At 44.0% G+C, this 22,510-nt stretch overlaps 1 protein-coding gene across 1 annotated transcript in view; it reads right to left on the bottom strand.

Moving 5' to 3' along the window:
* Eps8 (epidermal growth factor receptor pathway substrate 8) overlaps positions 1–22,510 on the bottom strand; it is a 168,517-nt gene that overhangs the window by 106,665 nt on the left and 39,342 nt on the right. The window contains exon 2 of the mRNA XM_031383705.1: positions 6,623–6,700. The gene's annotated coding sequence lies outside the window, so the exon portion shown is untranslated. The remainder of the gene's footprint in view (positions 1–6,622; positions 6,701–22,510) is intronic.

Consider the following 22,510-nt stretch of genomic DNA (forward strand, 5'->3'; position numbering starts at 1 on the left):
GACTCCATCCCCTGTGATCCCAACCCATATGATGGATGGAGGTATTTATTTAAAATTCCACTTCCTATGACTAACTCCCCAGGTTTGTGTAACCCCCACCTCCTTCTTGTAAAATTGTTTCCAAATTACTCCAGGTCCAGGAGCAAGGGAGCATGCCTGTAATCCTAGCACATACAAGACAGAAGTGGGAGGCCCAGTGTAAGTTCAAGACCAGCAGTCTCCATAGTGAGTTCTAGGTCAGTCAGAGCTAGAGAGATTCTGTCTCAAGCCTCTCTCCTCTCTCTCTTGCTCTCGCTCTCTCTCTCTCTCTCCCTCTCTTTCGCTCTCTCTCTCTCCATCTATCACTCTGTGTGTGTGTCAGAGAGAGAGAGAGAGAGAAAGACTGACTCAGACTCATACTTCATTTCCAAAGGTCTAGAACCAAAAGTAGCTCCCTATGACCATGGTCATGATCCATCTCCTCTCCCTCCCCCTCCCCCTCCCCTTCAACCTTTTCCTCTCCCCCTCAACCTTCCCCTCCCCCTCAACCTCTCCCTCTCCCTCAACTTCTCCATCCCCTCCCCTCCCCTTCAACCTTTCCCCCTCTCCCCCCTCCCTCAACCTCTCCCTCTCCCTCAACCTCTCCCTCCCTTTCTCCCTCCTTCCCTCCCACCTTCCTCCTATCCACATTTTCCTTCCTATCCTCTCATCTTTTACAGGCCTAGCTCACATTTTATTCTTTCCATTAAAATCCCTAGGACTCTTCTAGAGTCCAGAGAGCACTTGCCAGGAGTCTGGGTCCAGCCCTGCACATGTATCCTTGCAGTATACACTAAGTATCTATCTGTAGTGAACCTTCACACTGCAGTCTGAAGGGATTTAAATCTCTAGCTCTATACACCAGGCCTTAGTCATTATTTGAATAATAGCTCCTTTAGGATAACTTCCCATTTTCTGATTTTTATCAAAACTACATAAAATATAGCATCTAAGTAAGTTTAGTTCCCAAAGTAAGAGCCAATCTATCAATGATAAAATGACCTGCTCGTAACAGGACTCTCTAGGGCTTTCAACTTCAGCTATTGAAATTTACGTTGATAATTATAACTATCATTTGATTAATATATGACTACACATGCTCCAATACTCCAACATATATCAAGTCCACAAATGTATAGGTATGTTGGTCTTGTTTTTTTGTTTTTTTTTGTTGTTGTTTGTTTGTTTACAACTAACATAGTAACTGCTTGGAATGCTTAGTCCTAGCCCAAGGGGCACACAGAGGCAGGCTTCAAGTTCAGATTTTGATAGCTGTAAGATGTCTGCTGCCAGCCACCATGAGAAGAATAAATTCGACACTGCTTTGCCTCTTAGCACTGGCTTCTACGCTGCAGTTTATAGTACTACCACAGCACATTTTCCAAGACAATTTGAAAAACAAAACTTTAACAAGATCTGCTGGCTCCAGATCACAGGAACCTGGAGGCAGCTTCAAAACCAGAGCCCCGAGACAAATAATCCGGATTTTGTGTGTTAAACTATGAACTCTTTCAAGATGGAACCTTCATTTCCTCTGGTGTGGTCTCCACCTTTGCTGCCTTGGTTGCTAAGGGAAATTACAGCCCTTACAATCAGACATGCTGCTGATTAACACCAGCGTGGGCGGCTCCTGCTCCTCATCGATACGCACCTGCGTCGTTTCTATCACACACTCCCCATGATAATCACATTCCCAGATCCGCATCCACGTCAACAGGTGCCCTCCCACATGGCCAACACATGGAGTCAAACCGTGCGTGGCCCTTTATCTGCATATAAATTAGAAAATCTTCACCTGCACAAGATTCTATTACTTCTAAAATTAATTCACGAACGATACGTTTCCACACAGCAGTCAGCATGTTCTATTTGCTGATTTTAGAAGTGACTCTCAGACAGGAAGTTCTGTCAACAATATACATCACAGGATTTTAAAGGCTTGTTTTCAGTTGACAAGGAAATTAACCTTTGGGAGAAAATTGAAACATTTTAACAAGGGTAACATGGATTTGGTTTGGCTTTCTTTTGGGGGGGGCGGGGGGGGCTGGTTTGGTTGCTAGTTTTACCAAACCCTGTAAACAGAACACTTGTAATCTTAAAGATAAAATAATTAAGTATTTTTAAGCGTTAAACTCAAAACAGAGCCAAAAGTCAGTTTTCTACCATTAAAAAATTGTTTTTGCTGACCCCTGGCTTTTTACAGATTTATGTGAACTTCATGTTAAAACTCAAAAGTACTAAACTATTTTCTGAATAGAATAGGGTGATTTTTTTCTCTAGTATTCTTTCTAAAATGATTTCACTTTGTCTTAGAGCAGTAATGCCAACCATACCCAGCAGTGAGGTGTTATCTAACCTGACAGCCTATATTCTCAGAGTCTGAAATACAAGATAAATTGTGTACATTGTTTGTATGAGACAAAGCAAGCTGCATGACTAACCACCATAACCCTGGATTCATTGTTGTTGTTTGGGTATTTTTGGAGAGATGGTGCTCGAGATGAGAACCAGAAACTCATGTGCTAAGCAAGCACTGAACCTCTGAGCTACTGACGGAGTCCATTTGTGTCTACTCTTTAAAACCCTGACTTGGAGGTGGGAATGTTCGTTTTGTGTATAAAAAAAAGAAACCACGAGCTGAAAAGTTAATTTTTTTTTTAAAATTGGTAATGCTGTTTTTTAAGTTGACCTGAAAGACGGCAAACCTAAGGTCAAGCTGTGCACCTCATATAATCCCAACATGAGGTCAAGCTGTGCACCTCGTATAATCCCAACATGATCCACAAACACAGCTCATAAGTGACCAATTAACTCATTTCTCTGAAGAGGCAGGAACATCAGTCAAGCTAAGATGACACGTGGCCAGGCCTGGACGTACTCCTCTTAACAAATGAGACCAGTCTACCTATCATGTCCAATCTCTCGAGACGACCTATTGTGCTAACAGGTCTTTATCAGACCACAGTCATATGGAGCAAACCCACTTGAACAGAACTTCCTTTGAACTTGCCCCCGATGACTGTGGCAAGGATGACTATGGAGAGAAGAGGAACAGCAATAGTAAGCCTTCCCTGACATTCATGCTCTATCCTCTCTCCACACATCTCCTTAAATCCTAACAGTTTATAAACAAGGTCACCTGACGCCATCTTACAGCTATGGCTGCTCAGGCTCACATGTGGTACATACAGAAGCTTTAGAAGTATGGAATGAAGAAGACTAGCTACAAGTATCTAATGAAGATGCACACAAGGGCCCCACCCCAAATCAAGCTGTTCTCCCATCCTATACTCATTATCTAACTAAAAAGACAACTGCTGGAGGACTTTACAGCTGTTACTTTGAAGTAACCCATTTCTTCTGGTGTTGATAGAACACAAAGCAAAACCGAGAATCAGGGCTTATTAAAGATGCAAAAGACTGGTTTGCAACAACAGAAAGAGGACACAAAAGCTAGCAGATGCATCAGCCAGGCAATAGGTTACAGGGTCAAAGGACAAAGAATTAAAAAAAAGCCATTGAGATTACTCTGGTCTGATTACTTAAGGATGCCATGTTAATCATTGTTTACAGCCTGAATGCTACTCCTCAGTTGCTAAGAGAGGAACCAGGTAAACTGAAAACAGTATGACAATTTGTTCTAGACCCATAAATAGGCACACAACCCATTAGACAGAAGATGGCCAGACCAACTATCTACAAAGGAATGCAAAGCCTCAGAAAAATCTTACTATCATTAGACCAGCATTTGTGAAACTAACAAGAAAGAAATACAGTAATCCTGCTCACTAAATAGAATCTGGCACATTTTAAAAAAAAAAAAAAGTCTTCGGCACACCTCCTAAGAGAGTGAGGAAGCGTGGGAATGTGCGAAATCCTGAGCCACACAGACAGAAGACCACATGTGCGCTGTGGGCTGAGGGGCAGCAACAGGAGTAAAGGAAGTAAAAATATTGATGGTGATAAGGGACGCCTACTTGGTCTTACTAAGCGCCGTAGTAGAGCTTGGAGGCATCCAGATGAATGGCTCAACCAGAGAAGGGGAAAGACAGAAACTATTTTCCTACATAAGAATAAAAACCACTAAAAGTAATATGAGTATGGATTTAACAGATTATTTCCATAACCTATAGGTTAATAATTCCCTTAAGTACTTCTCAGTAAGAGGAATTCTAGGAGTGTCATGCATGCATTCATGAACATGCAACTGATTCCTCTTCTTTCCTCACACTGCTTCACACTTGCCTCTTCCCTTCCCCTCACACTGCTTCATACTTGCCACTTCCCCTTTCCTCACACTACTTCACACTTGCTTGCCTCTTCCCTTCTCCTCACACTGTTTCACACTTGCCTCTTTCTCCTCCCCTCACACTACTTCACACTTGCTTGTGTCTTCCCTTCTCCTCACACTGCTTCACACTTGCCTCTTTCTCCTCCCCTCACACTACTTCACACTTGCCTCTTTCCCCTCCTTACACTGCTTCACACTTGCCTCTTTCTCCTCCCCTCACACTACTTCACACTTGCCTGTTTCCCCTTTTCACACTGCTTCACACTTGCCTGTTTCCCCTTTTCACACTGCTTCACACTTGCCTCTTTCCCCTCCTTACACTACTTCACACTTACCTCTTTCCCCTCCTTACGCTGCTTCACACTTGCCTCTTTCCCTTCCCCTCACACTGCTTCACACTTGCCTCTTTCCCTTCCCCTCACACTGCTTCACACTTGCCTGTTTCCCCTCTTCACACTGCTTCACACTTGCCTCTTTCCCTTCCCCTCACACTGCTTCACACTTGCCTCTTTCCATTCCCCTCACACTGCTTCACACCTGACTTCTCCTTTCATTTTGCACATTTACTCAGCTCCGGGCATCACACACCCCATGTTGCTACTGACCCAGGGGTGTCAGACTAAAATAACAGTGAATATTTCCATGCTGAAAAAGATTCTCTGCATAAAATCGCTGACTCTCATTTGATCCCCTATGGTAATTCACAATGTTAACCCCTTGACTTCTTAAATTTTCAGATGCAAAATGTCAGTTTATTCTACAGAAAAGGAAGGGGTGCGGGGAACAGCAGAGTCAGATGACAGGGTGGTACACCACAAAGACAAGCCTTCTAGATGCAGGACTGTGTGTGCATGAACTTCTGCAACTGTGGATGCCTGCATAAGAGCTGTACAAGATCAAGCTTGTCAGCATGAAGTGGGCAGGAGCATATAAGGCCCCACCCCAACTGAAGAGCTCCTGGTAGTTAATGCTCACCGATGAAGGAACACGCACTTTACTTTGGAGCTGTGGCATCTAATAGGCTATCTGTGCCACACTGGTTGGCCTCATTAAAATAATAAAAGGAGAATAATGAAATTAAATGAAAGGAATATAATAAAAATAAATATGAAGTTGAGAGAGACATGTGTTGGGGAAGGCTAGCGAAGAGGAAGGACTGCCTATGACCACGATACATTGTATATATGTATAAAGCTTTCAAAGACCTTAGAAAAAAGGTTGGGTCCACCAAGTCAACATTTCCTCATGGGTGGAAGGGAGTGGGAGGAGGGAGGCTCAGCAGCTCCTGGCTGCTGGCAGGAGAGAGGTATCCCTCTCCTCAGTGATGTAGTCAGTGATAACTGCTCGCGCTCCAGTACGGACCCCCCACCCCACACTCCTGTAAGCAATGATAATTAAACTGAGTGGGTCACACGCAAAAGATTATGAAAGCAGGAGGGGGGATTATGTGAAGAAGGGTTTCAGTGGGAGAGGGAGAAGGGATGAGAGAGGGTAATGGAAGTGTGGAAATAACTCGAATTCATGAATGAAGTGTCAATGATTTCAAAGCACATAACCGCAGGTGGCTTGTACGTTTCTAGTCAGGGTCTCGAGGCAGGATCTGGGGTGTGCCCAATTTTTCTATGTAGTCAGAGATTATAGATTATCAAATTATTTCTATACCCATTACCTTCCAAATGAATGAGAGTCAAATGATGATTTATTTACTTAGCTTTTGTACAATTACTGGGCAAATTACCCCAGTCTAATTCTCTAATGCTAGACTGGCTACTTCCCCACTTGTACTACCCAATACTTGCTGTCTGTCTTCTCCTGGGCTATTCTGCTCTAGCAGCCTGTCCTGGGGGTCCATTTCCCTCAGGCACCAGCCCCTGGTCCATCATTTCTAATGGAGAATTTGTGTTCTCTCTGTCTCCCTTCTTTTTCTCATGGTTCCCAATCTGGGACTCTCAGGCCACTAGATCAAACTCTGCCTCTTCTACCCCCCCCCCCCCCCCCCCCCCCGCCCAGTAAGTGGCTGTAGCCATTTTATTTTAACCAGTAGTTTTAAATTGGGGAGCAAGGTTTACATAACATCACTTGGTGTGCATGAGGATCTGTTCATAGCACGGGGATAGGCAACCAGATCTTAAGGGCCAGTACTCTAATCCTCCGGCCTCCACCACTGTACTGTTCAAATAACTAACGGTACATACCACCACACCTAGTTTATGCTGGGGAAGGAATCAGGGGCTTAGTGAATGCTAAGGGAGCATGCCACCAACTGAGCTGCATCTCTAGAAAATAGGACAATTATTCTGCAAGAAGACTCACCTGAGAGATGAAAATAATCTCCGATTCTTGTGCTGCCACTTCAATGGAGTGCGGCGAGCTGTATCACATATAGGTGGCCTGAATATAAAAATACGACAACGATAAGTTACTCATTTTGAAAGAAAGTATCCAAGCAATAGTTGCTTTGCATCACGTAAATGCTTCATCGGTGTTTCTCTTTTTATCTAAATTCAAAATAAAGGTCATGGCAAAGGGCAAAGCGAGAAGAGTAATGTACCAGGCTAAGCCTATCACACAAGAATTCACTCACGATTTAATCCTTACAGGGTCTGAGAGGTTCTGCACAAACTAATATGTAAGGTGAGATTTGAATGCATGTCTAACACTAAATGCAACAGATATTTTATTTGGCATCCTATCAACTATAAGTGAAAGAGGCCTGTTTACATAGTTCCCATGTTCAGCTGCACAGGGGTATTTAACCCAAGGCCTTTAGATAAGCAGAGCAACCAAGTTATTTAAATTATAGAGCATTATTTTAAAATTTCACATTATCAAAACGACTGGTGTTGCTGTAACTTATGATATTATAAAGCATATTTTAAAAGACTGGGGAAATAGCTCAAGTGATAGAAAATGCTTGCCACACATGAAGGACTGAGTTCAAGCCCCAGCACTCCTGTAAGAGCTGTGCACAGGCTAATGGCCTCAGTAATGGGGATGGAGAGAAAGGTCTCTGGGACTTGCTGGTCAGCCAGTCTCCCTGACTCAGAGAGCTGCTGATCCAGGATCTCTGTGTCAAAAAACAAGATAGAGTGTTCAAGGAAGACACTTAATACACTACACTGCACATATATGCCATGCATGCACATCCAAAGATATTTAACACCTTCAAAGTCTCACATTTTAAAACCCTACTTTCATTTGTGTGGCTAGATATCTAGAAAACGTACCTGCTTGTGAATCTACAATTATATTATGAGACTAAAAGAAACATTACTAAAGTTAGTGAAAATATTAATGACTCCAGCTCAGTAACTAGAATCAGCAATATGTTATAAACAATGTTATATCATAAGGTTTTTCCCTCAAATAGCTCACAGCTCAGTGAGAAATACTGTCAAAGACAGACAAAAATGTTCATTTTTCTTGGTATAACAAGAAGTATCAGCAAATATAACAAGAGTATCAGCAAGAAGCTGCATGAGATTTGGCTTCTCAAAGATATTAACTGATACTAAATGTCTACACATTTCAATGCAAGGGTTGCAAAACAGTAACATCAAGCAGCCTGGAGCCTAAGAAACAAGCCTCAGAGAAGCTAAGAAACAAGCCTCGGAGGCTTGCTCTCTTTACTCTGCAAAGCAACTGACATGGAGCATGCGCTGTGTGGGTCCAGAGTGGAGCATGCGCTGTGTGGTCCCAGCGCACATGCTCACGGTGCATGACTTCAACCAACCATGACAACAGCCTTGGGCAGGCGGCTCTTCAATTAGCCCGATGTGACAGAAGACAAAATGAGGCGCACAGACATTAGGTCACTTGTCTAAAGGGGCAATGGTCACTGCAAAACCAAAGGCAGCAAAGTCTGTCTGCAAACGTATGCTCCCACGGTAGGTCCTGAGCTGACTAAGTAGGTGACAGGGTCACTGCATTTTCAGAAGCTGCATTCCTCCAAACACGACAAGGTGACTTATGAACATGATCTCATGTTCCTTCGAAGCCCATGCTTTTCCAGTTTTATCATTTACTGATACACATGTATACAGAATTTCACTCTATGACTCTGTAGTCTACCAGTGCTTCTCATGAATACTTCAACATTTCCCAAACAGCTCCTACCATTAAAAACTTAAGAAAGAAAGGAAGAAAGAAAGAAGTCGAACATATATCCAATTTTTCTTTTTATAAGCAACACATTACTGAAACAAACAAAAAAATAAGAGCAAGGTCTCATATGAAAGTATTCCAAGTAAAAAGCATAAAAGTTGGTGATTATTATATCAAAATGTGCACACCCACCCCCCAAAGCCTGAGTATTTAGGCAAGAGCAGAGGACAGCTGATAGAGAAAAACAACCTCATCCACTGTTTCTCACTAGGGAAGGAGGCATCTACTGTACAGTACAATGCAAGAAATGGAAGAAAACCAATGTGGGGAGAGAGAAAGGAAGAAAGAAAGAAAGAAAGAAAGAAAGAAAGAAAGAAAGAAAGAAAGTGAAAGAGAGAGGAAAGAGAGACAGACAGACAGACAGACAGACAGACAGAGAGACAGAGAGACAGAGACAGAGGGGGGAGCAGAAACAAAGAGGAAGGAAAAAGAACCCAAATTTGGTTTCAACCCTGGATCTTTCTACCACTTCCTCACCCACGTGCACAAATTTACACAAGACAGAGGGACACACTGAGCTACTCAAGGGGAGATTGGAATCACCTGCTGTTAGGAAACTCACCAGGGCAAATGAAGCTGCTTCAGCAAGCAGAATATGGGCATAACTGAGGAGTGGGAACACACAGAGAGACATTAAAATTCTATCAGTCAAAGAGCTTTATAGAGACTTTGACTAAAGTCAGTGCCAAAAAACAAAAACAAAAACAAAAACAACCACCACCTAAGTGAGATTACTAACACATTGGCCACTAACTGAATATCCAGTAATATTTGGGCAATGACAATGAAATTATAGTCAAATCTTTTAGAAGCATTAATATATGGGGCATAATAGAGACTGTATTTAATTTAATGTGGTTAAGGATTAGAATTTGCTTGACTTTCGTAAGGGAGGACATAAACAAATTTATAGCTGGGCATGGTGCACATGGCTATAATTCCAGCACTTGGAGGGTAAGAGGTAAAGTCAGGGCCAACCTGGGGGCTGCATGGTGAGACCTTGATGCAAATACAAACAAGCAATGCAACAACCTGAAGCAGGACAGGAACAAAACAAGATGGGTCAAGGATTAGCAACCATTGAAGCTATGATTATACTGGGCCTGTTATATTACTCCACCATATATACTTTGTTCATATATATATATATATATATATATATGAATTATTAGATGATACACATTTTTTAAAAAAAGAAAATGTTATGTCAAAAACTGGTACATCCTATATTATAAAAGAAACATTAAAAAATACTAATTTAAAATTTAACTAGCAGATCCCAGAAGGTGCACAACATACTTGTTTTCACTAAATAGCAACAGTAACCAGTGCATCAGAGAGAAGGCTTTTCTCACAATAGCTCACTTGACATGTTACATTCCTTTTGCTACTAACTGCTAATGTCTTTATTGGTAATAACAGTACCCCAAAATAGCAATTTCTCTGCAAAGTAATGATTATTTAAAGCTGTGGGAAATTGCCAGGCTCTAGGGGGTTGGTTCTGTTTGTGGTTGGTTTTGTAAGGATCTGTTTTTTTGTTTCTCTAGATGTATGCATGTGTATCTGTATGGGAGTATGTGCACATGTGAGTGGAGGTGCCCAAGGAGGCCAGAAGAGGGCGCTGGATACCCTGAAGCTAGAGTCACAGATAGTTTGTGAGCAACACAATTTGGAACCAAACTTGGATCTTCTGCAAATGCATCAAGTGTTCCTGACCACCAAACGCAGCCCCCACACACCCCCCACCCCCCACTATCCTGTGGTGTCATTTACTTCCAAAGTTTTTATTCACCTTTTCTTGGCATGGATACACTACTGAAGAACGCAGGATGAACTGGCAAATGATGGCTTACATTCCTTCAAGACTGAATGATGGATTTGTCAGTTAAATTATTACAAATTCTCAGGTGATGAGGTGGAATTGAGCATAAATTGGTGAAAACAACAAAGAGTTTGAAATTCACTCTTGGTTTTATTACTTGTGAGCTTTTTATCATTTCAAGAAAGCTCTAGATCCTTCATTTGCAAGTGAAGACAAAAAACAAAACCAAAACCAAAAACCTTTCTCCCATCCATTGTGGCAAGGTAGCATTCAATTTGGTAAGTCAGCGTTCAGGCACCAGCACCAGAATTCTCACCATCTGGTATGTGGTCGTGCTTAACTGTGGACCATTATATGTATGAAACATCTTACATATTTGAATATTTCATATAAACTACACTATTCTGAGTGACGTGTTAAATATCTAATAGCAAATTTTCTAATTGTCAGCACCTCGTTATTTTTCTGATATATAACATTATTTTTATGCTAGCTAACTATAGACTGACTTCTAAAATGTCAAGAACAACGCCATGTTTGTAAATAAACATCAAGAAACACATCCGAAGTCCTTTTGCATATTGCAGCCTAGAGTAGACTTTTCAGTAACCAACAAGATTTTGTCTGTAATATTACTGATCTAAATTGTAGTCTATGCATAAATGTCACTAGAAAATTTTAAAGACAGAGTTCTGTGATGTCTGACTTAGCTGTCAATGTTCACACAACTGGGAGGAGGGGACTTCACCTGAGGAATTGTCTCCAGGAGAGATCAGCCTGTGGGGGGTGTCTTTGGGGCATTTCCTTTATTGCTAATTGTTGGGGGAGGGCCCAGCCTACTCTGGTGGTCCTGAGCTATAAAGGAAAGTTATCTGATCAGAAAAGAAAGGGATAAAGGAGGGGAAATAGGGAGAAGCCAGGGGAGAGAGAGAGCTGGGCACCAAGCAGATTTCCTCCATGGTTCCTTCCTCTGCTCCTGCTTTTGTTCCTGCTCTGCCTTCCTTCAATGACAGACTATAATCAGAAATCTAAGCCAAATAAAGCCTATCTTTGCCAGGTTGCTTTTGGTCAGTGTCTTAGAGCAACAGAAAAGCAAGCTAGGAGGGTTTCTTCCTCCAGGTACCCAAAGTTACAAATTCAGAGTACCTAAGGCACCTAGATGAAAATATAGCCAAAAAATCCTTTCTACTTAGTGATCAGCCTCCAACTGTTAGAAATTCCTCACCTTCAGAAATAAAGCATCATCCAAAACCAGCTTTCTCTGAGCCCATGCAACATGACTCCTAGGGGCATTCCTACCATCATGTGGTAGCAACATTTGTTTACAGATCTGTCTCATAGCCAGATACACATGCCAAAAGGAGAGGGCAAGACACAGACATGTTTTCTTGTAACAGACGTCCTTGCAGAATGCCTGGACTCAGGAGGCGTTTTAATAAATGCTTGGGGGATCCACCCATGAGTATGTCCTCTCCCAGGACTTGCGGGTGGAACCTGCTCCCAGTTGGAGATGGTCTGACTGTGTCTCTCAAATGCTCACAGACTGGGGTTTGCTGGTTCATTCACCTTTAAGAGTTTAGTGGATGTTAATTAGGTCAGTGGGGTGGGGGGAGATTCCTGCTCTCAGCAGAGATTAATGCTGGTCTCAGAAGGGAGCTGGCTCTTCTCAGGAAATGAGCAAGTGTGACAGCTGACTCTCTCTGCCTCCCTGTCCTGTTATACGATTGCTGTCACAAATCCTCCCATCATTGTAACACAGTTTGTCATAAGTCCCTCACTGGGGGCTAGATCAGGGGGCTGTCCCACCTTGAACTTTCGGCCTCTAGAATGATGAACTAAGTAAGCTTCTTTATTTATAAGGTGTCCAAGCTCAGGGACCTTATTCTAGTATTAGAAAAGAATCATAATACAAAGTCATGAGGTGATGCATAACTAAATATTTCATGTGGAAATCCACCAATCTGGGGCTAGAATCTCAGGAGATCTTCACCTGAGTTTCACCTCTGTCCCTCAGTCCATAGAGGCCACACTTTCTTCAGCTAATTACCACCCAGAACAGTGTAAAGTCAAGGTTACCTAGTCCCAGAGCCTTCAATATGCAGTGCTTACACTTGATTTTCCTTGTTAAGAATATTTTCAGGCCAGGCGGTGGTGGGTGATGGTGCACACCTTTAATCCCAGCATTTGGGAGGCAGAGGCAGGCAGATTTCTGAGTTCGAGGCCAGCCTGGTCTACAGAGTGAGTTCCAGGACAGCCTGTCTTGAAAAACAAACAAACAAACAAAGGGCTGGTGAGATGGCTCAGCTGGTAAGAGCACTGACTGGTCTTCCAAAGGTCCTGAGTTGGGATCCCAGCAACCACATGGTGGCTCGCAACCCCCCGTAATAAGTTCTGACGCCCTCTTGTGGTGCGTCTGAAGACAGCTACAGTGAATTACGCCAGAGCGAGTGGGCTGGAGCGAGCTGGGCCGGCAGAGGTCCTGAGTTCAATTCCCAGCAGCCACACACATGATGGCTCATGGCATCTGTACAGGTACAATGTAGTCATACACATAATAAATAAATCAATAAATCAATAAATCAATAAATCAATAAATAAATAAAATAATTTTTAAAAAATCTGCTCAACTACAAAGTCATGTAAAAATGATTTTAAAAAAAAGAATATTTTCAGTTTATTCGTATATGCATACAATGTACTACTGTGATCACCGTTATTCCCATTTGCTCCCCAACTCCTCTTAGGCCCACACTTCCTTCTCCCAATTTCATGCATTATTTTTTTAGTAGCCCACCAAGTCCAAAATGTGCTGTCCGTATCGAGGGTGTGGAGCCCTGCGCTGCAGCATCATACATTTAGCAGGAGCCGCACCCTTAGAGAAAGCAGACTCCTTTGGCAGATAAGTCATCAACTGTCATTAGCCCCTCCAGCTGGGGTGGAGGCGCCTGAGCCCCTCCAGCTGGGGTGGAGGCGCCTGAGCCCCTCCCAGTCCACTATATAATGCCGCCTGGCTCTATCCTGTGCAGGTCTTACTCAGGCCATTGGAGCTGAGCTGCTAACTCGTCATAGCATTTTATACACTGGGTATTATGTCACACACATGATTCTTTCAAATCCTGTCATCTTCTTAGTCACCCGGTCGCCTGCGAGTATACAGTACTCTCATGCTACAGTGAGGAGCTGAGTCTAAGGGGGTCATAAAACCTGTTCAAAGTCCCAAAGTCATTGAACAGGATCTGAATGTCAACAGAGTTCCCGGTCTCCATCTCTGAGTCTCCTGAACATTGTTCATTTTAGGTATCAACTTCATCGTATTGAGAGATACCTAGTTAGCTGTGGGGTGCATTTCTGAGCATGCCAGTGAGCATGATTCTGGAGGTCAGTCTGCTGAGTGGAGTCCATCTTCCCTGACTGTGGGCAGTCACCCTCCAATCACCTGGAGGTGTGAATGGAACCCTGAGGTAACAGAAGAGGCAGTTCCTACTCTCTCTTCCAGATCTAGGATGCCCATCTTCTCTTGCCTCTGCATGTCAAAGCTCCGTGTTCTCTGGCTTTTAGCCTGAAACTTGGGCCTTCCCTACCAGGCTCTCAGGAGTTGGTCCTTAGTCTGAGAATTCCATCGACGGTTTCCCTTAAGCTGAGGCTTGTGGACCTGGACTGTCACAGCTACTGATGTCCTTGCTTCTCTGATGCCAAGAGAGCCCATGGTGAGCTGCCCCAGCCTCCAGCCTCGTGAGACAAATCCCTTCTCATCTGTCTCTATCTCCGTAGCTTTATTGGCTGCTTCTCTCTGGAGACTCCTAACGCAGCAGTATGCCAGTAAACAAAGCTTGTCACAAAAACCTCTAAAGGTCCCTTGAGGTCACGTTAAGTGTTTTAATGAGCTTTTAAAAGGCAACATTAGTGTCCTGGTGGGAGCTGTCACTCTCTGTTCTAGGGTCTTTGACACACAGAGAACGCTACTAGTGAGCACACATTACTCTCAGGTGGCAGCTAGGATGGGGATGGAAATCAGGTTCAAAGGAAAAGACCCTGGGATCCAAAGACTAGAAAAACTCAGATCAGTGGACACAGCACCTCATTGACTAAAGGTCTAGTGCTGACAAAAATCTATGTGAGTCTTCAAAACTGTAGGGCATGGGGCTGGAGAAATGGCTCAGAGGTTAAGAGCTTTCGCTGTTCTTCTAGAGGACAACACCCACGTCAGGTGTCTTAGAGCCTGTAACTCCATGGGGTCAGACACTCTCTTCTGGCTTCTGTAAGTAACTGCAGTCAAGTGCACACACCTGCACAAAGATACATAATTACAAATAAAAAGCTAACCCTGAAAAAAAATATCTGTAGGTCACACGCAAGAACCCACACTAAATTAACTAAATAGAAAGTTCTGAGGTGAGATACAAAGCTACCCCAGGACCTAAATGCCCACCAGAACTCTGGCGAACGTCTGGAGAAGCCGCATGAGCTCAGGAGTGAGCCACTCTTTCCCAGGTTCTATCTCACCTCTGTCAATGACTGCCTGAATTTAGGAAGCCTACTAATTAACACAACAAACCTCCATTCCTAGGTACATAAAATAGAGGGGGTCACCCCACAGACAGGAAGATGTGGAGAAGTATGGTAACACAGTGTGCTGTCTATAACCAAATGGAACATATCCACATCATAGAAAAACATGAAACATTTTAAAAAAAAATATATCCAGAGGCCTCTATGTTCAAAAGGAACTCCAGACGAGAAACTTCACAGGGGAGAGAGGCTCTCAAGCTCAGAGCCAGCAGTAGAGCTGGACTCTCTTCCACCTGTGACCTCGCCCATAGAAGAAGAGTTGAGAAACTGTCCTGCATCAATGTGACCTGCATAGGCAGGCACCAGCCCAGCCCACATCAGGGACACGGGATCTGCTTTGAGAAAAGCAGGGGCTTCATCACATTTACCTGACACTTTTATTAACTCCCTTTGAATTCGCATTCTGTGCGTGACATAACAGAACAGAGACCAAAGCATGTGCATGCATGCAGCCCCTGCCTCTGGACTTCTCTGTATCAGGGTCTGTGCCTTGGGAGAGCGGAGAAGAGTGGTATTGGTGGAATGGCGGTCCTTTAGTTTGGTGTATTGGTTACTTCTCTCAGTGCTCTGACAAAAGCAGCTATAGAAAGACTGGTTTGCTTTAGCTTGCTGTTCGAAAATGTCGTCTGTCATGGTAGGGAAGGCACAGTAGCAGAAGGGTGGAGTGGCTGGCCATGTTAGACATGATAACAAGAGTTGGATGAATGCTGGTACTCAACTCATTCTCTCATAGTCAGTTCCCTTTGTATTGCCCAGGACTCCAAACCATAGGATAGAACCAGCACACACATCCTGAGCATGAGTCTTCCATCCTATGGAACTAAATCTACGAGATACCATTAAGGACACGTCTGGAGATGGATCACCTAGGTGACTCTCTAAAGGGAACAGTGAAATAAAATATCACAGTGGGTGTCTCAGGGAGGTTCTCTGACACCCCCAATTCAGATCCCCAGGAAATTCTGACACTGTTGTTTGAAGGTTGGCCACCAGCAAGTTTGGTTGTCAGTCTACATAAGAGAATAACTTCCCTACCCTGGGCTCTGCATATATGTTCATTTTGCTCCAGCCCTGCTACTTCTGTAGACTACTTAATCCTTTCTTCTGCAATGTCAATGGGAGAGGTGTTTACTTAGCATCTATCAACTTTCATGGCAAAAGGCCATGGGAAACCGTGAGCTGCTCTAGACAGAGACCCATCAGACCACTCTCATTACATTGTGGCACAGGAATGATCGCCATTAAGACTTAGTGACCAAGAAAATGGAAGGCGTCACCTACACAGAGCTGGTCACTCACAGAAATATCACTCGTAAAACAAAAAACCCGGTCCCTTCCTATTTCTCCCTATGAAATAACCTGGAAACCCTTTAATTCTTCCTCATTCCACGAACCCATAAAGTAATTACCTGAAGGTGCACACTGTCAGCAGGAGAGTTGCTGAAGCTGGCCAGTGGAGCACAGGTACTGCTCCCAGCAAAACCCAGACAATTCCTACTTCCTTTTCTAACGAGTAATGTGGTTAGATGCCAGGCTCACTCCAAAGTACTTTACACACTTTACAATTTAATTTCTTACAGACGCATGGTGATAAACACTGCTACTATGCTATTTTGGAGAGGAGAAAAACTAAAGAAGGGAGACTTTCATATCTTGCAAATCAGTGGTGACTTGAAACTTGGGCAGATCATTACAAAAACAAGACACAACTGCAAGCCAGGGTACAAGAAGGTCCCGCACACTGAGTAACAATGGACAGTGTTAGTAAATACTGCTTCGTGTGTGTGTGTGTGTGTGTGTGTGTGTGTGTGTGTGAAGGCTGGGGGATGTTCAGTAGGGAAAGTACCTGCTGCCCAAGCATGAGGAACTGAGTTTAGATGCCCAGCAACCACGGGGAGCTTGCCCAGATCCTCAGCCCTGGGGAGGAAGAGATAGGAGGACCCCAGCACTCTCTGGCCAGGCAGTCTGGCAGGAAAATGGCCAGCTCTAGCTTTGAGAGGCCCTGTCTAAATAAAAATAAAAATAAGGTGGGTGTACTAAAGCAAGTCACACAATGCTGGCCCCAGGCCACACACACACACACACAGAGGATCGTTTGTGGACTAAATTAACAACTGAGCCGTTCACTATTTTAAATAATAAATGCAGAAGAAAATGCTACCTGCCTAAAGAACTGACTTTAAATACACACTTTGAAAACACCTAACTTCTCACCACAGGCTGTTAATCATTCCACACACTCCAGTCTTTGTCTGAGAACAGCCTAGAAGAGGGAAGCTCGCCCGCCCCTGCAAATGTGCAGGCATTCCCCATCACAGAGCCATAAAAGACATCAGGATTGGCCATCTCCAGTGTGGAAGCTGCAGCCTGGAAATCTCCATCTTCATCACAAAGGACGGAGATGGGGTTACACAGAGGACAGAGAGTCAAATGGCACACAGGCTCTGTGTGACCCTGGGGACCACACAGAGCCTGGACTTTGTGACTAGGTGCCCCTCCGAAGGAGGCCCTTTAATAACCTCCAAAACAAGGCAATGACTGCTAACAAAATACAGGGCTCCAGTTAGTCACCTTCAAACCTTACACACGCACGCACAAGATCACAACAGTGTTGCTCTTCTAGTCCCTAAGGAATGGCTCAAGTTCTCCAGCCTTGAAAGGGAAAGATCAACTGCTGTTGGACTCAATTTCAGTGCCAGGTGGGGTGCTGTCTACCTGGAATCCCTCACACAGGAGGCTGAGGCTGGAATAGCAGCGAGTCTGGGTTACATAGAGAGTTCAAGCCCAGCCTTGGATACAGGAGAATAAAAAGTAAAAGAAAGTAAATCACCTCTGGGGATAGGGGTGGGGGGACAAAAGGAGAAGGAAGAGATGGAAAGGGGGGAGAAGAGAGAAGGAGGGGATAGGAGGAAGGGAGAAGCAGTAGAGGAGGGGAAGAGGAAGGGAGAGAGAGGAAAAGAAGGGAGGAAGAGAGGGATCTAGGGGAGGAATATAATTTTAAAACAATGAAGGATGAACGGCTGTGACAAATGAATCTGGCTAACCCTGCTACACCGCACTCGAGTGATGACAACCAATGTGTTCATGGTATACCATCTCACAGAGCCATGGTGGCCGTGACTGGTGGAACTGCAAAGCCCACTGACATTTTTATTGGGAAAAATGATACATTAGACAGTAAGGCCCGCAAAGGTCTTTCAGAGGTAAACCAGTCTACACCAGTTCCTTCACCAGGGATCTCATGTGGTGACACATCTAATAACGTTTTGTTGGCGGTGGTTTTTATTTTTATTTTTTTCTTGAAGCATCAGCCACAGCAAGACTTTCTAGAATTAAACTGTCCCTGGTGGCTGTGTGTAGGGGTTTGTTGTTGTTGTTGTTGTTGATGGCACGCTGTCCTTCTAGGCAGGACTTGTGATCTGATCTGCAAAACGCTAAGTCAGCATTTGGAGAGCGACCTCCTATCACTACATGTGGACACAGGGAGACCCTGTCTCAAAACAACAACAACAACAATAATAATAAAAATTCAAGAAGGCAATGTTTGCGTAGCTAAATTATCCCCCAGCTTTCTAGAGTGCCCTACTCTGAGGCAAACCAAGTATCTTGCCCTGAGTGATTAGTTCTAATTGCCAACTTGAATCACCTTAGAATCACCCAGACAGAGATTCTCAATGAGGGATTTCTTGGATAAGTTGGTCAGTGGATAGAGAGGAGCTCTTTCCATTAATAGACTTGAAGTGAGAACAGGCCTACTGTAGGTGGTACCATTCCCTGGGTCTAGAGTTGTATGCCAGTAAACAGATGTAGGGTGGGTACTAAGTATGCAGGCCTTTGGGTGGGTACTAAGTATGCAGGCCTTTGATTCTCTCTGCTGTTCCTTTCAGATGGGAATGTGACTGGATCCTTGGACTTCCTGGAGTGATGGGTGGACCATCAACCGTTTCTCCCTTAAGTTGATTTTTGCCAGGGTATCTTATCACAGCAACAGAAATGAAACTAGGATCCTCTGGGGCCCACGGTCCAGATCTATCATAATCTCCCTTCTCAGCCTCCATGAGACTGACCTGGGGCCATATCCGTCTACTGTCAGGAGCTCCTGTACCAAGGCATCAGTCTCACAGTGGACTCTGTTCTGAAACAGCTTCCCCCTGGTCTCCTCCTACTGCAAAAATCCTCAAACAGCTGGGTAAACAGGGCTGTTTTCTTCAATACTGCCTGCACTGGTTACAGGGAGAAACAAAGAAGGTAGCTTCCCAAATCAAGCTGACAGGGCTCACCTCCACAAGTGGTGCCTAGTCTGGCAACCTCCTACCTAGTCTGGTAACCTTTTATAACACAGCAGCTTTTTCTTCATAGAGATTTTCAATAGCTGAACACATTTGGTCCGGTTAACTCTGCAGCTTCCCTGTTCTAATGTAAGAAAGAGCTTAGCTCATGAAGTGATTTTTAATCTGGTTCTCTGAAGTATACAGATCGATTTACCAATGCTGAATTGAAGTGGGTAATGAACATAGTTGGTGTGGTTATGTAAAAGTACTTACTCTTAATACACGAACAAGCTCACCCTGATCACTTTTAAACATCAAAACACTTTTTTTTTTTTAAATCAGTAGCTGTTAATTTGAAAGGTACCAATTTAGAAGTGTTGTAGGCTAAATTATCTTTGTGAGGAACTGCTCTGAGAACTTCCCTCTATGTGAACAACAATATGTTAGTTAAGAGAGTGGCTCTCCATGGACACAGCAGCTGGCACCAGACTAATGAATGCTGTGCTCAGCCATCATGAACAAGAGGAACTGAAGGATGGTAAATGCAGGGGTTGCACAGGGTGCTTGGAGTGAGCAGTAGCTGAGTGCTCAACCATAAACAAGACTGAATGAAATTGGTCCACATAGGCCCTTTGATGATTGGTCTCCAGATCACCTAAAACTGCTTGGGAAGGACTAGAAGGTTTGGCTTTGTTGAGGAGCGGTGGCCTTTTTGGAAGAGGTGGAGCCTTATTGGAGGAAGTGTGGCTTTGTTGGAGAAGATGTGGACTTGTTGGGAATGCATGGCTCTGTTGGGGAGGTATGGCTTTGATAGAAGAGGTATGGCCTTGTTGGAGGACATGTGGCCTTGTTAGAGGAGGTATAAACTTGTTGGAAGAGGTGTGGCCTTGTTGGAGGAGGGCACATCAATGGAGGAGGTTTCCTTATCCCTGTCTCATGGTTGTATCTCAAAACACGAGCTCTCAGCTCCTACAAGAGCACCATGACTGCTTGCACATTGCCATGTTGCCAGCCATGATGGTTATAAAATTTAACCTCTAGAAACTGGAAGTCCCAAATTAAATGCTTTCTATTATAAGTTGCCTTGGTTATAGTGTTTTATCACAGTGACAAAAGAGACAACAACATTGACGCCATCCTGCTAAGGCTCAGAGAACACCACAGTAGAGGGCTAGAAAGAAGGAAAGGACCAAAAGGTATGGAGAAGCATTGCAAAGGCCATGTTCTGAGCAAGCCTCTGTAATCACAAACCCACCGTGACTGCAGAAGACTGCAAGGATAAAGGAAGACCTCAGAGAACCTCACCTCATTTGTGAGCTATCTCCTACACGTAGATTCAAGGAGGGGATTCACTCACTGCCTTCAGCTGTATGCACTGGACCCCTCCAGGCTCCAGCAGATGGCCCGCAGTCCAGCGGACACACAGATGGCTCTGGTAAGCTAAATGGTCATAAAACAAAATTTTAAAAGATGAAGATAAGCGGAGAAGGACAACAGGAAGGGGAAAAGGGAGCTGAGGAGAGAGAGACAGAGAGACAGGGAAAAGGGAGATGAGGAAAGAGAGACAGAGAGAGACAGAGAGAGACAGGGGAAAAGGGAGCTGAGGAGACACAGAGAGAGACAGAGAGAGACAGGGGAAAGGGAGCTGAGGAGAGAGAGACAGAGAGAGACAGGGGAAAAGGGAGATGAGGAGAGAGAGACAGAGAGAGACAGGGGAAAGAGAGATAAATCACGAGGTAGAACATGTGTGTGTGAGAGAGACAGAGAGATAGATAGATCACGAGGTAGAACATGTGTATGAGAGAGAGACAGAGAGATAGATCACGAGGTAGAACATGTGTGTGAAGTTGTCAAAGAAAGTAAATTAACTAAAAAAAAGGTTCAAGTGAGGAAATAATAACCAGGGGAGCCACCCAAATACGTTCCTTTCCCCGATAGTCGGTACATTTACAATAAAAAAGAATCAATGCAGCCGCAGTGGCATCTAGCAATCCAGAGCCTTGGGGGGGGGGCTGATTTTTCACACTGGGCGGGACAAATGGTCATATTTAAGAAAAGGCTGTAGCACATCATTCATGCCCAGGATGGCACAGAACTTGCTGTTAAGAGGACTGTTCCAAATTCCATCACTGAATGACCCATAGTTAACATCAAGACTCATGGCATGTCACCCTGGAAATCCTTATTGATCATATGCACATCACTGTAACAAGCCCACTGTGGCATAACAATACACAATGTTTTGAAAACTGCAAAGTGCCACACAAATAGAAACTGAGACATTTTGTAAGCTGTACTCAAAAGTCTAATGTTCACCAATTCTAAGAATTTTTGTCTATTATCACAAGTAATCTACCCAGTGAGTGAAGTAGAGAAGCTCGGAGGAGAAGGATTATCTCCCACCATCCCCACTTTCTAAATTTCCATACATCTGGCTTTGTTTTGTTTAAGTGAGACACACAGAACACTATACAATTATTTCAGGCAGCTAAGTGCTTAAACCCCTCTTCCCAGAGATCTCCAGGGAGGAACAGTCCACAGCTCCCTTGGTGGCTTTGGAACTGAACATTGTAGGCAAGAGTAAGCAAATAGGCAAGTTATTGATATTATCTCTGTCTGATAAAAAAAAAAGCACCCCCTCCAGCTGATATAAAACACTAGATACATGACTCTATCCTGCAAGATGCTCATGCCATGGAAAGATACAACACACAACAGACTCCATTTTTTTTCTTTCAAATTTTCTCCTTGAGAAAGTATAAATACCCAGTGACTGTAAGGGGAAAATATCCGACTTCCCAACTTTTATGATGGAATGCTAACACTGACACCTGCTACCAAAAATGTAAGATGGTTTTTCTTCTGTCATACAGAGTATTGGTCGGTGCTGCATATGCTTGTGAGGGTCCTGTCATGCTCCTGAGGACAGCCAGTGCTGAAGGAGTTCCAACCCATCCCAGAAAGAGAAGGCAAAGTCCATATACTATTCCCAGCTCTGCATCAGTGGCTCCTTTGGAAGAGATGAATTGCAAGGGCTCCCATGGTTTATGGAACACATGGATTGCATGCCTGTCTGTGATTATACCCAAGGCTGCCACTGACAAGCAACCTAAGAAATAAGTGCTTGACAGGGCATCATTCAAGCTGGAGAGATGGCTCAGGATCTAAGTTTGGTCTTTCCACCCATGTAATGGAGTTCAGTGTCATAGTACCCACCTGTACCCAGGGATGAAAGGCAGAGACGGGGGATGCCAGGGGCTCACAGCCAGCCAGTCTAGCCAAGTGGTAACCACCAGGTTCAACGAGAGCTTCCATCTCAAAAGATAAGAGGGCAGCCATAGAAGAAAAACTCCTACATTGGTTTCAAGCCTCCGC

This window comes from Mastomys coucha, unplaced genomic scaffold (assembly GCF_008632895.1).
Source record: "Mastomys coucha isolate ucsf_1 unplaced genomic scaffold, UCSF_Mcou_1 pScaffold20, whole genome shotgun sequence".
In the NCBI taxonomy this organism is placed as follows: Eukaryota; Metazoa; Chordata; class Mammalia; order Rodentia; family Muridae; genus Mastomys; species Mastomys coucha.